Raw genomic sequence first — 15624 nt, forward strand, 5'->3', positions numbered from 1 at the left:
TGGATATATATATATATATATATATATATATATATATATATATATATATATATATATATATATATATATATATATATATGACAGAAGAAGGCAAGAAAAGGGGGTTCCCAAGAAAAGAGAAAAAGGAACAGAAGAACGGGAGGAGACCTCCAACAACAAAGTAAAAGCCTAGATTTTGGTTACAAACATTTGTAATCGTCATTGTTGAATCAATGAAGATAGATCTTCTAGTTATCAACGGCATTCCTCCCTTTCCTTCTTTGCTCTTACAAGTACGGAACAATGTATCAAAGATGCAAGCTTATCATTTACGTTTGATGTCTTTTTATCATCCTAAGAAATGTTATACAAGCTCGGCCTCATTCGATTCTCGTATTCAATATGCTTAGATCTAAAGTTAATTATGTTTGGCTAATATTTTTCTTCCATTTTCTTTATTAATTAGTTTAACGAAAAGCTTAGTACTTTTTGGTCAAACAAAAAGTAATGTGAATTTTAATCCAATAAACTATCATTTATTTTGACCCAAAAAAAGAAGATGGAAGTTAATTTAAGAAATAAAAAAAAAATTATCTCGTTATTTGGAAAAGAAATATCGCGTTTTGAAATATTATGCGGATCTTTTTATTAATTTCGGTTATCCTTTTATTAATTTCGGTTATCTCTCCATTTCCTTTTACTTATTTAGTATATTGAAAATAAGTTTTTTTTACTTGTCCATTTTAATAAATTAAAGAGAATAATTTTTTTTTAATTGTATTTTTCTCTTACCATTAAACTATTAAAGTACTAGTGGTCAAATTTTACATTTTCAAAGCATCGTCAATAAAGGTAACTTAGTAAAATAAACATTTAATTACTGATTTCTTAGAGAGGGTACAAAATACAAACAAAAAAGCACAGATAACCTTTGTTACCATAATTTCTTTTTTCATTTAATAATTAAATACTTACTAAATTTGCTCCTGCTATATCTCACTAGCAATGTGCATATTTATTGCAAGTGTAATATTTTTTTTGGTCAACAAGTGTAATCTGTAAATATTCCCTTGGTTGTGTTTGCCATAGCTTATTAATTTAGAGGACCTTCGTTAAATTTCTAAACGAAATAAAAAGTAGCTTATAGAAACTTAAGAATGCTTAGAGCAAAAATACTCAAGCAGCAAAATAATTCGATTGTTTCCAGAAAAGTACGCGAATAGTCGCAAAATAATCTCAAGCTGAAAGTTTTTAGTTTTAGTAACCGGGTAAACCTTCAGCTCTAGAGCTGAAGTTTGTCCAGTTATAAAATAAAAATTTAACTCTAGAGTTGAAGTTTTTCTTTTGTTAAACGGTAAACTTTATCTCTAGAGCTGAAGTTTTTGTCTTGTAACCGGAAAACTTCAGCCAAAAAAGGGGTCAAAGTTTTACTTTCTTTTGAGCGGGTGTTATTACAATTGATTGGTACATCTTAAGGAGCTTGAATCTTAGTTTTGAGATGATTTGGTGGAGTCTTGAGGTGGTTTGAATTGAAAATTCGAAATAGAAGATGAACATGAAAAAAATGTATATCACACCTTGTATCATTTGTGTATCACATATGTATCATATTTGTATCAAATGTGTATCACATGTATATCCATGTATACATGTGTGTGAGATACATGCGTGATATATGTTTGATACATGTGTCGTAGAAGAATTTTTTGAATTCGATTTTAGTTACGAATTTATATCTAATCAGTCCAAAATCACCTCCAATCTTCCTCAAATTTTGTATATTGAATCATTTATATGTTTTCAAAAATTTCAACCATACCCATTGAAAAAGACTCTTTTTTGCTTAGATTTTTAGAATCTTGTTTTTACATATATATAATATATATAATATATATATATATATATATATATATATATATATATATATATATATATATATATATTGAGATGATTTGGTGGAGTCTTGAGGTGGTTTGAATTGAAAATTCGAAGTAGAAGATTAACATGAAAAAAATGTATATCACACCTTGTATCATTTGTGTATCACATATGTATCATATTTGTATCAAATGTGTATCACATGTATATCCATGTATATCACACCTTGTATTTCATCACCTTATTGTTACCTCATCCATAAAATTTTCTTCCCGTCTTGCATCTAATATTGCTGATCGCACTTAAAAATATGGAAGGAGATCTTTGCGTGTGATTCTTTGAGAAAATAAATCTTAATTATTTGGATTTTTAATTTTTATATGTGCTAAGCTAGTTTTGCTAAGTCTATGATAAATGGCTAGAGGTTGGAAAGTTGGGACTTATTTAGGACATTTTTGTATGATTCCCTACTTTTTTCATCTCTTAATTTTAAACTATTTGACATATTGACAGATCAAAAAGCTACATAATTTACCAGTCACTTGGAAATAGACGTTTTTTTTATCTTGCCCAACTTTAGTTTTAAAAAGGATAAACGGACGCTGTAAATATAATCCGATCTAAGAGTCCGGAGTCGAATTCCACAGAAAATTAAGGCTTAGCAACAGTTGTTCAATATCGGTAAGAAACACAAGTCCAAACAATTTCCTACTTATAAGATTATAATGTTTATTTTTAACTAATTAACTAACAAATAAAATTATCAACTAACGAGGATAAAGTTGGAGACAAGATAAAGGAGGCCGTGAGTTATGATTTCCCCAATTGTCGGAATCCTTCCCGCTATGCCTCATATAATTTCGCCTAAGTATTCTCTACCGATCGTGAGTACTTCGGGTGTTGTAATTCTCTTCTGAGCAACTACCATAATTTACTAGACGTATTCTTCCGAACTACGCTAGTTGGCACTAATTCACCGCTCACTAAGATCGCACCAATATTTCGTTATTCTTAATCCCACATTTAAACCCTCGGTATTAATTCCTCACATACGTTAGGATTGATGTTGTTCAATAACTACCTAAATATGTACCATTTTCCAAGAAATACATTATAAATAGGCACAACCAATTGAGAGCTCTTCAATCAACTGAAATAAGCACGTAATTAAACAAGTAGAGAAATCCAAAGGCTAAATTATATAAAAACGTAACAAGAAATCATCCTCCAAAAGGTTCCATAAACCCTAGATAAGAAATTAATTACTCATGCTAGTATATAAAAATACAACACTAGAATTCATAACACTAGAAAAATAGGAAGAAAGAGGAAAAAATGTGAAGTTGAATCCTTCTCCTTACTTCAAGCGTGTTCTTGCTTCCCCAAAGTCTTCTCTCTCTCCAAAGTAGTGTCTCCCCCTCAAAGCATGTTTTAGGATGTATTTATAATGATTAGGGTTTGTATGGGGCGAATTTTCCTTCTTCTATTTCGAATTGGAGAAGCTGGTTTCTTCTGCTCCGGTCCCGGTCAGGAGAAGTGAACCTTGCTTCGCTATTCGCGACTTTTCTGGTTTCTTCTGCTTCGATCCTATTCTAGCGAAGTGAACCTCGCTTCGCTGTCCGGAACTTTTCTCTTCGGCTCTTTTTTTTCACAAATTTTTCTCCTATTTGATCCTTTCCGCATAAGTTTGTTCCTACACATAAGAAACACGTAATTAGCATATTTTCACTTCAAAAGCGGCGTGAACTCTCGCAACTCACACAATAAATAACACAGAAACACACACAAAACATACAGTTTTCATCCTTTATCAGTTTTATTGAACATAAGTTTTTTAAAGAAAGTCTTTTAGAATATTAAACACCCATGAGTAAATATTTCATAGTAGCCTCATTAGACCGTACATCTTTCTTGGTATATCCAGATAATAGGTAGGAGCATAAACTGAAACATTCTGGGGCTACAAAGATAGTTATTAAATCGTTAGCACCGCATAAAAGCATTCCCCCTAGAATAGCTTTTAATACGAATAAGAGAAACTACATCTATTTCTTGCCCGCTTGTAGCGGTTGGTTAGGCTAGGCCGGTTAGAAAGATTACGTAGAATAATAAAAAAAAAGTTCTTAATTATTATTTTAAATATATCAAATCTCATTGATGACAAATGCTAAATAGTTTGAACTTCGAAATATGAACAACTGAAAATTCACGATGAGGTAAAAGATTGAGAAATGTATAAGTTTAGCCACTTTAAAAAATAATATCCAATAAAGTGTATATATTTTTGTATGTATATATATTATATACATATAATATACATACTAGCTTTAGGGTACTTGCTTTGCGCGTGTGTATATATATGAGTGGGTGTTAAATTTTTAAAAATTTGTATAAATATTATTTCCTCTATTTTAATTTACATGGCGCATTTTTCTTATTAAAAGATAGATAGATAGATAGATAAATTCATGTACATTTTTTAGGTTGGAAAAAACACAATATATACATAGTAATTAATTTTAAACAAATATCTAACTTTATTTGTTATTAGTCCCTTTATATTTAGAAAAGTATAATTGTCGACTTGAGACTTTGAATAATTTTGATACGGAGTTTTAATTTTATGAGTTATTTTTTTTTCCATATTTTTCTTTATTGTCAATTACTAAAAAAATTTACTGCCTTCAAATTTTAGAAAATACTTGTAATGACCCGGCCGGTCGTTTTTGGAATTTACGCCCCGATCCCCCATTAACTGCTCCCCCTAAGTTCATTTCTGCTATTTTGGTTTGCCGGGACGTTCGGTGTTGGGATTCGGAGTGTTTTGGGACACTTAGTCCCTAAATGAGAGCTTAAGAGTTAAAAAATGGTCTGTAATCGGAACACTGTGAAGACGACCTCGGAATGGAAATCCGATGGTCGCGTTAGCTCCGTTAGGTGATTTCGGGGTTGGGGGCGTGTTCGGAATGTATTTTGGAGGCTCGTAGCTCATTTAGACTTGAAATGCCGAAGTTTGAATTTTTGAAGTTTCCGGTCCGATAGTGAGTTTTTTATCCGAGGATCGGATTGGAATTACGGAAGTTGCAGTAGCTCCGTCATGTCATTTGGGATGTGTGTGCAAAATTTCAGGTCGTTCGGGCGAGGTTTGGTTAGATTTTTGATCGAAAGTGTGTTTTGTTGGAATTTGAAGTTCTTAGGCTTGAATCTTTGATTTAATCGGACTTCCGGTGTTGTTTTAGGTGTTTTAAGGATTGGTACAAGTTCGAATAAGGTATTAGGTGGTATTGGTGCTTTTGGTTGAGGTTCCGGGGGCCTCGGGATGATTTCGGGTGGTTAACGGAGAAATTTCTAAGTAATTGCTGCAGCTGGTATTTTTCTTTCTGGTATTTCCGCTTCTGCGGCTTGGGAACCGCAGAAGCGGAGCCACAGAAGCGGCCTTGGACGTCGCAGAAGCGTCTTGTGCCCCCTTCCTCAGAAGCCGCAGAAGCGGTGCCACTTACGCAGAAGCGGAGCCACAGAAGCGGCCCAGCTATCGCAGATGCAGTCCTATCTCTTTTAATGAAAACCGCAGAAGCGGTTGGCTTTCCGCTTAAGCGGGACCGCAGAAGCGGTCCCTTGTCCGCAGAAGCGGTCCCTTGTCCGCAGAAGCGGAAATGATTGTTCAGAAATATCAATTTCGAGGGTTTAATTTCATAAGTTTGAAAATCGATTGAGAGCTCGGGAGAAGGCGATTTTGAGTGGGTTTTGAAGAGAAAATCATTGGGTAACGTTTCCTTGATCCCTTTTCATTATATTTCATCATTATATAGCTAAATACATCATTGGAATTCGAATTTAGGATCAAAAGTTGGTTAATTTGGGGTAAAACTTCATACACCAAACTATTGGTTTTGAGGGGGCATTTGACCTCCGATTTGGGAGATTTTTATATGGTTAGACTCGTGAGAGTACGAGGGTTCTGAAAATGTGAAAATTGTTCGATTCCGAGACATTGGCTGGAGGGGCATTTTGGTCATTTTACCTATTTTCGCGCCCTAGCTTTAATTTTTATAGCGGAATCAGTTGTTTGCAATATTATTTACGATGTGTAATTGAATTGAATAGATTTGGGCTATTTGGAGTCGGATACTCGTGGCAAAGGCGCGGTTTCTAGTGATATTGAGCCGGTTCGAGGTAAGTGGCTTATCTAACCTTGTGTGGGGGACTTTTCCCCTTAGGATTGTTTTTTTCTTGATATTTGAGTGCCTTGTACGTGAGGTGACGAGCGCGTACTTGAGCTGATTGATGAAAAATCCGGTTTTCACTTAAGTTGTTGATATTTAGCTTTCTTTACTACTTGCCTTATCCTACTTGAAATTATACTTGTGCTAGATTTGGAAAGCATGTTTAGCTGACTTAACTGCCTAATTGCTTAAGTTGTTTGATTGTACTACGTGAAGCATGCTAGGCTAATTCTATCTATTGCTCTGTCTTTCGTACTTTATTCCTTGGGTTGTTTCTGGCTGTGGTTGCGCATTTACATTGGGCCTACGGATGTGGGATTCCGGTAGCTCCCCCCTTGTTTGTTTACTTTGGGACTACGGGTTCGATTCCCGGTAGATCCCCCTGCACTTTTACTTTGGGACTGCGGGTTAGATTCTTGATAGAACCCCTTGTATTTTGATGGTTGGACTACGGGACGGTATCCCGGAAGATCCTTCGGTTTGGTATATGAGTTGGACTACGGGACGGTATCCCGGGAGATCCACTGGACAGTTGAGGAAAGGGCTACAGGACTGTATCCTGGGAGACCCTCATTGTTATCATTGGTATTGAGTTGTATCTACTCTGTGTTTGCTCTGTCCTTTTGTGGTTGTTATTGTCTCGTTGACCTGCCTTATTTCACTGCTGTATTTATTATTTCTTTCAGATTATCATACTGTTAATTATTGTTATTACTATATTTTGTCTCAGTATGGCCCTGACCTTCCTCGTCACTACCCAACCGAGGTTAGGCTTGGCACTTACTGAGTACCGCTATGGTGTACTCATGCCCTTCCTGCGCATGTTTTTCATGTGCAGATCATCCAGGTACCTCTACTCAGGCGCACTATCAGTGAGGCAGGAGGACTACGGAGACTTCGAGGTAGATCTGCTGCGTCCGCAGACCGACGAGTCTCCCTCTTACTCTATCTCTAGTACTTAGTTTTTCTTCTTCCGGTTGTTAGATATTCTGGAGTTTGGAGCCTTTACTTTTCGCTTCTGTAGCCTGTGTTACCCGTGAGTTTCCGGGTTTTGGGGATTGTTTTGAACTGTGATATTGAGTTGTACATGCCGAGCGGCATTCAGTACAGTTTCTTCTAGTATTTAATTTGGTTTCCTCTATTTTCCGCAATTATTATATTTCCGCAATATTAGGCTTACCTGGTCGTGGGGACTAGGTGCCGTCATGACATGTTCACAGTCGGTGAAGTAGGGTCGTGACAAGTTGGTATTAGAGCTCTAGGTTCATAGGAGTCACGGAACACAGGCCGGTTTATTAGAGTCTCGCTGATCGGTACGGAGACGTCTGTACTTATCTACGAGAGGCTATGTAACTGTTTAGGAAAAATCTTCGTTTCATTTGAATTCCTTGTCGTGCGATATTTTGACATCAATTCTAAACTTCTGACTTCTATTCTCTCACAGATGGTGAGGACACGTGCCACTCGAGATGATCAGGCACCCGCGCCCCCTACTGCAGCCGTCCGAGGCCGGGGCCGGGGCCGGGGGAGAGGCCGAGGACGCGCACGTGGTGCAGCCAGAGCACCTGCGCGAGCTGCCGCCGAGGTACCACCAGCAGATCCAGCCGGAGCCCAGGCACCTGGCACACCTACTACTGCCACTACTACTCCAGCGCTCCAGGAGACTTTGGCTCAGTTCATGAGCATGTACACCACCTTGGCTCAGGCGGGGTTGCTTCCCCTTGCTGTAGCCACATCCCAGGCTGGGGGAGGAGCGCAGACTCCCGCCGTCCGCACTCCTGAGCAGCGAGTGCAGGTTGAGCAGGTTCCCGAGATTATTCCCCCACCGCCTGCAATACCAGTTCAGCCCGAGGATGGGTCAGCTGCTTCGGAGGACGAGCAGCGCAGACTTGAGAGGTTCAAGAAGTATGATCCCCCAGTGTTCAGTGGATTAGCATCAGACGACGCCTTGGGATTTTTGGAGGAGTGTCATCGTATCCTTCGCACTATGGGCATAGTGGAGTCTAGCAGGGTCTCATTCACCGCCTTTCAGCTTCGGGGAGCCGCCTATGATTGGTGGCGTACTTATGAGTTGGACAGTCCAGTCGAGTCTGCCTCACTGACTTGGACCCAGTTCTCAGACATGTTTTTGAGAGAGTTTGTTCCCCAGAGCCTCAGGGATTCGTGGCGCGCGGAGTTTGAGCACTTGCGCCAGGGTGCTATGTCAGTTTCAGAGTATGCCATCCGTTATACCAGGTTAGCCAGGCACGCACCGGCTTTGGTTGCCACAGTTCGGGAGAGAGTCCGCAGGTTCATCGAGGGTCTTATTCCGCCCATCCGGTCCAGCATGGATCGAGAGTTAGAGATGGATATTCCTTACCAGCAGGTAGTGAGCATTGCTAGGAGGATTTAGGGTATGCTCGCCAGGAAGTGAGGGGAGAGGGAGGCCAAGAGGTCTCGAGAGTTGGGTCACTACTCTGGTGCCCGTACCCCATCAGCAGGTCGTTATGGTAGGGGTTATTCTGGTCGCCCTGTTCATTCAGCTCTTCCAGCAGCCGGCAGTACTCCAGCTCCACCTGCACCTCAGGAGCCTTACTATGCACCTCCAGTTTCTAGCGCGCCTCCTGCGCGGGGTGCTTCCTGAGGTTAGTCCAGCAGGCCTAGTCCCAGCCAGTCACAGCCACCGCGTCCTCCCAGAGCTTGTTTTGAGTGTGGTGATACACGCCACATGGTTAGGGACTGCCCCAGACTTGGTAGGGGTGCATCTTCACAGATTGCTCAGCCGCAGCGTGCTCCTCAGAGTTCTCAGGCCATGATCACAGCTCCAGCAGCTACCCCACCTGCCCAGCCGGCTAGGGGCGGGGGTCGAAGAGATAGAGGTCGCCCTCGAGAGAGGGGCCGAGCCAGATATTATGCTATTCCTGCTCGTACTGAGGTTGTTGCCTCCGACTCCTCATTACAGGTATTATTATGGTTTGTCACAGAGAGGCATCGGTTCTATTCGATCCGGGCTCTACTTACTATTATATGTCTTCTTACTTTGCTCCTCATTTGGGTGTGCCTCGGGATTCTTTGAGTGCCCCCGTTTATGTTTCTACTCCTGTGGGAGATTCTCTTATTGTGGACCGCGTTTATCGGTCATGTTTGGTTACTATTCGTGGTTTTGAGACCAGAGCAGACTTATTATTACTCGGTATGGTGGATTTTGACATTATTTTGGGCATGGACTATTGTCTCCCCATTTTGCTATTCTTGATTGTCACGCCAAGACCGTGACGCTGGCTATGCCAGGTATTCCGCGTGTTGAGTGGAGTGGCACTTTAGACCACACTCCCAGTAGAGTTATCTCTTTTCTTAAAGCTCAGCGCATGGTTGAGAAGGGGTGTGCCACGTACTTGGCTTATGTGAGAGATGTTAGTGTTGATACCCCTTCTATTGATTCTGTTCCAGTGGTACGGGATTATCCCGATGTATTTCCAGCTGATCTTCCGGGCATGCCGCCTGACAGGGACATTGATTTCGGCATTGATCTATTGCCGGGAACTCAGCCCATTTCCATTCCTCCGTATCGTATGGCTCCTCCTGAGTTGAAGGAGTTGAAGGATCAGTTGTAGGAGTTGCTTGGTAAGGGTTTTATTCGACCCAGTGTTTCACCGTGGGGTGCTCCTGTTTTGTTCGTGAAGAAGAAGGATGGTTCCATGCGCATGTGTATCGATTACCGTCAGTTGAACAAGGTTACCGTGAAGAACCGTTATCCTTTGCCTCGCATTGATGATCTGTTTGACCAGCTTCAGGGCGCACAGGTGTTTTCTAAGATTGACATGCGCTCAGGTTACCATCAGTTGAAGATTCGGGAGCCAGATATCCTGAAGACTTCCTTCAGGACTCGATATGGCCATTACGAGTTCCTTGTCATGTCATTTGGCTGACCAATGCCCCTGCAGCTTTCATGCACTTGATGCACAGTGTGTTCAGGCCATATCTTGACTCGTTCGTGATTGTTTTTATTGATGATATTCTGGTGTATTCCCGGAGTCGGGAAGATCACTAGCAGCACCTGAGGACCGTGCTACAAACCTTGAGGGAGAAAAAGTTATATGCAAAGTTCTCAAAATGTGAGTTTTGGCTGAGTTCTGTGGCATTCTTAGGCCATGTGATTTCTAGTGAGGGTATTCGGGTGATCCGAGGAAGGTAGAGGCCGTGTAGAGTTGGCCCAGGCCGTCCTCAGCTACAGAGATTCGTTGTTTCCTTGGCTTGGAGAGTTACTACCGTCGTTTCGTGGAGGGATTTTCATCGATTGCTGCCCCTATGACTAGATTGACCCAGAAGGGTGCCCCATTTCAGTGGATACAGGAGTGTGAGGCGAGCTTTCAGAAGCTCAAGACAGCTTTGACTACAGCCCCAATCTTCATGTTGCCTACCCGTTCGGGGTCTTATACTGTCTATTGTGACGCCTCGAGAGTTGGCCTTGGAGCAGCGTTGATGCAGGACGGTAGGGTGATTGCCTACGCATCTAGACAGTTGAAGATACATGAAAAGAATTACCCTGTCCACGACCTTGAGTTAGCTGCCATTGTTCATGCCTTGAAGATCTGGCGTCATTATTTATATGGAGTGCCTTGCGAGATCTATACTGATCATCGGAGTTTGCAGCACTTGCTCAAGCAAAAGGATCTCAATATGCGTCAGAGGAGGTGGTTAGAGCTGCTGAAGGATTATGACATCACTATCCTATATCACCCGGGCAAGGCCAATGTGGTGGCGGATGCCTTGAGTCGCCGGGCGGATAGTTTGGCATATTTACCAGCTTCAGAGAGGCCTATGGCGATGGATGTTCAGGCCTTAGCCAGCCAGTTCGTGAGATTGGATCTTTCGGAGTCCAGCCGAGTTCTAGCTTGTGTGGTTTCCCGGTCCTCCTTAGTTGATCATATCAGGGAGCGGCAGTATGATGACCCTCATTTGCTTGTCCTTCGGGACAAGGTTCAGCGTGGAGATGCTAGGGATGTGACCATTGGAGATGATGGAGTATTGAGGATGCAGGGGCGGATTTGTGTGCCCAATGTTGATGGTCTTCGAGAGATAATTCTAGCAGAGGCCCATAGTTCGCGGTATTCCATCCATCCGGGTGCCGCGAAGATGTATCAGGACCTGAGGCAACACTACTGGTGGAGGCGCATGAAGAAGGATATAGTTGGTTATGTGTCTAGATGCCTCAACTGCCAGCAGGTGAAGTATGAGCACCAGCGCCTGGGTGGGTTGCTCCAGCAGATAGAGATTCCGGAGTGGAAATGGGAGCGCATCACCATGGATTTTGTATCTGGACTTCCACGGACCCTGAAGAAGTTTGATTCCATTTGGGTTATTGTGGACCGGCTGACCAAGTCCGCTCATTTCATTCCTGTGTGTACCACATATTCATCGGAGCGGTTGGCGGAAATTTATATCAGGGAGATCGTCCTTTTGCATGGTATTCCAGTTTCTATCATTTCAGACAGAGGTACTCAGTTTACATCGCGGTTCTGGAGAGCCGTGCAGCAGGAGTTAGGCACTCGGGTGGAGTTGAGCACAGCATTACACCCCCAGACGGACGGACAGTCCGAGCGCACTATTCAGATTCTTGAGGACATGCTCCGTGCGTGTGTGATTGAGTTCGGAGGATCTTGGGATCATTTCTTGCCACTGGCGGAGTTTGCTTACAATAACAGCTATCAGTCCATCATTCAGATGGCGCCGTATGAGGCTTTATATGGTAGGAGGTGCAGATCTCCGGTGGGTTGGTTTGAGCCGGGCGAGGCCAGGCTATTGGGCACAGAGATGGTTCAGGATGCATTGGAGAAGGTTAAGGTGATTCAGGATAGACTCTGTACAGCCCAGTCCAGACAGAAGAGTTACGCGGATAGGAAGGTTCGTGATGTTTCATATATGGTTGGTGAGCGGGTTCTGCTTCGGGTCTCGCCTATGAAAGGCGTTATGAGGTTTGGGAAGAAAGGAAAGTTGAGTCCGAGATTTATTGGCCCTTTTGAGATCTTGAGGCGAGTTGGGGAGGTTGCTTACGAGCTTGCCTTACCTCCCAGTTTGGCCGGAGTTCATCCGGTATTTCATGTTTCGATGCTCCGGAGGTATCACGGTGATCCATCGCACGTGTTGGATTTCAGTTCAGTCCAGTTGGACAAGGATCTATCCTATACTGAGGAGCCAGTGGCTATATTGGACAGACAGATCAGAAAGTTGAGGTCAAAGAACATTGCTTCAATGAAGGTTCAGTGGCGGGGTCAGCCGGCCGAGGAGGCGACTTTGGAGACCGAGCAGGATATGCGCAGCCAGTACCCTCATCTTTTCTCTACCTCAGGTATGTTCTCTATGCTCGTTCGAGGACGAACGAATGTTTAAGTGTAGGAGGATGTAACGACCCGGCCGGTCGTTTTTGGAATTTACGCCCCGATCCCCCATTAACTGCTTCCCCTAAATTCATTTCTGCTATTTTCGTTTGCCGGGATGTTCGGTGTTGGGATTCGGAGTGTTTTGGGACACTTAGTCCCTAAATGAGAGCTTAAGAGTTAAAAAATGGTCTGTAATCGGAACACTGTGAAGACGACCTCGGAATGGAAATCCGATGGTTGCGTTAGCTCCGTTAGGTGATTTCGGGGTTGGGGGCGTGTTCGGAATGTATTTTGGAGGCTCGTAGCTCATTTAGACTTGAAATGCCGAAGTTTGAATTTTTGAAGTTTCCGGTCCGATAGTGAGTTTTTTATCCGAGGATCGGATTGGAATTACGGAAGTTGCAGTAGCTCCGTCATGTCATTTGGGATGTGTGTGCAAAATTTCAGGTCGTTCGGGCGAGGTTTGGTTAGATTTTTGATCGAAAGTGTGTTTTGTTGGAATTTGAAGTTCTTAGGCTTGAATCTTTGATTTAATCGGACTTCCGGTGTTGTTTTAGGTGTTTTAAGGATTGGTACAAGTTCGAATAAGGTATTAGGTGGTATTGGTGCTTTTGGTTGAGGTTCCGGGGGCCTCGGGATGATTTCGGGTGGTTAACGGAAAAATTTCTAAGTAATTGCCTGCAGCTGGTATTTTTCTTTCTGGTATTTCCGCTTCTGCGGCTTGGGAACCGCAGAAGCGGAGCCACAGAAGCGGCCTTGGATGTCGCAGAAGCGGCTTGTGCCCCCTTCCTCAGAAGCCGCAGAAGCGGTGCCACTTACGCAGAAGCGGAGCCACAGAAGCGGCCCAGCTATCGCAGATGCAGTCCTATCTCTTTTAATGAAAACCGCAGAAGCGGTTGGCTTTCCGCTTAAGCGGGACCGCAGAAGCGGTCCCTTGTCCGCAGAAGCGGAAATGACTGTTCAGAAATTTCAATTTCGAGGGTTTAATTTCATAAGTTTGAAAATCGATTGAGAGCTCGGGAGAAGGCGATTTTGAGTGGGTTTTGAAGAGAAAATCATTGGGTAACGTTTCCTTGATCCCTTTTCATTATATTATATAGCTAAATACATCATTGGAATTCGAATTTAGGATCAAAAGTTGGTTAATTTGGGGTAAAACTTCATACACCAAACTATTGGTTTTGAGGGGGCATTTGACCTCCGATTTGGGAGATTTTTATATGGTTAGACTCGTGAGAGTATGAGGGTTCTGAAAATGTGAAAATTATTCGATTTCGAGACGTTGGCTGGAGGGGCATTTTGGTCATTTTACCTATTTTCGCGCCCTAGCTTTAATTTTTATGGTGGAATCAGTTATTTGCAATATTATTTACGATGTGTAATTTAATTGAATAGATTTGGACCATTTGGAGTCGGATACTCGTGGCAAAGGCGCGGTTTCTAGTGATATTGAGCCGGTTCGAGGTAAGTGGCTTATCTAACCTTGTGTGGGAGACTTTTCCCCTTAGGATTTTTCTTGATATTTGAGTGCCTTGTACGTGAGGTGACGAGCGCGTACTTGAGCCGATTGATGAAAAATCCGATTTTCACTTAAGTTGTTGATATTTAGCTTTCTTTACTACTTGCCTTATCCTACTTGAAATTATACTTGTGCTAGATTTGGAGAGCATGTTTAGCTGACTTAACTGCCTAATTGCTTAAGTTGTTTGACTGTACTACGTGAAGCATGCTAGGCTAATTCTATCTGTTGCTCTGTCTTTCGTACTTTATTCCTTGGGTTGTTTCTGGCTGTGGTTGCGCATTTACATTGGGACTACGGATGTGGGATTCCGGTAGCTCCCCCCCCCCTTGTTTGTTTACTTTGGGACTACGGGTTCGATTCCCGGTAGATCCCCCTGCACTTTTACTTTGGGACTGCGGGTTAGATTCCTGATAGAACCCCCTGCATTTTGATGGTTGGACTACGGGACGGCATCCCGGAAGATCCTTCGGTTTGGTATATGAGTTGGACTACGGGACGGTATCACGGGAGATCCACTGGACAGTTGAGGAAAGGGCTACAGGACGGTATCCTGGGAGACCCTCATTGTTATCATTGGTATTGAGTTGTATCTACTCTGTGTTTGCTCTGTCCTTTTGTGGTTGTTATTGTCTCGTTGACTTACCTTATTTCACTGCTGTATTTATTATTTCTTTCAGATTATCATACTGTTAATTATTGTTATTACTATATTTTGTCTCAGTATGGCCCTGACCTTCCTCGTCACCACCCAACCGAGGTTAGGCTTGGCACTTACTGAGTACCGCTATGGTGTACTCATGCCCTTCCTGCGCATGTTTTTTTATGTGCAGATCATCCAGGTACCTCTACTCAGGCGCACTATCAGTGAGGCAGGAGGACTACGGAGGCTTCGAGGTAGATCTGCTGCGTCCGCAGACCGACGAGTCTCCCTCTTACTCTATCTCTGGTACTTAGTTTTTCTTCTTCTTCGGGTTGTTAGATATTCTGGAGTTTGGAGCCTTTACTTTTCGCTTCTGTAGCCTATGTTGCCCGTGAGTTTCCGGGTTTTAGGGGTTGTTTTGAACTTGTGATATTGAGTTGTACATGCCGAGCGGCATTCAGTACAGTTTCTTTTAGGATTTAATTGGGTTTCCTCTATTTTTCTGCAATTATTATATTTCCGCAATATTAGGCTTACCTGGTCGTGGGGACTTGGTGCCGTCATGACATGTTCACAGTCGATGAACTAGGGTCGTGACAATACTATTCCACCAACCAGAACATAATTAAAGTTGCTTGTAAACTTCGTGAGTTTATTGATTAGTGCAACTTCTGTACTAATAATATGTAATTGTCACCTTTACCAATCGATGAGATTCCTGACATTGACCAATTATTTGTTTGGTTGGAGTTACATTTTTGTTGTTAAACTAAATATTGCATAACACCATCTTTCTATCTATTTAAAGGCTATTGATTACTAATAAATATTCCATCCGTTTCAAATAAATTAGAATGGATTTTTTTTACTATTTACCTTTATTATGTCTTTAATATATTCTCTCTTCATTGAACATTTACTTTTTTATGTACCATCTTTAAGAATAATTACTACTTGGGATAAAATATAAAAAAATAATTAATTTTATTTTGAACTTCTAAAATGACTAATAATTTGAAACAT

Source organism: Nicotiana attenuata, chromosome 7 (assembly GCF_001879085.1).
Source record: "Nicotiana attenuata strain UT chromosome 7, NIATTr2, whole genome shotgun sequence".
NCBI lineage: Eukaryota > Viridiplantae > Streptophyta > Magnoliopsida > Solanales > Solanaceae > Nicotiana > Nicotiana attenuata.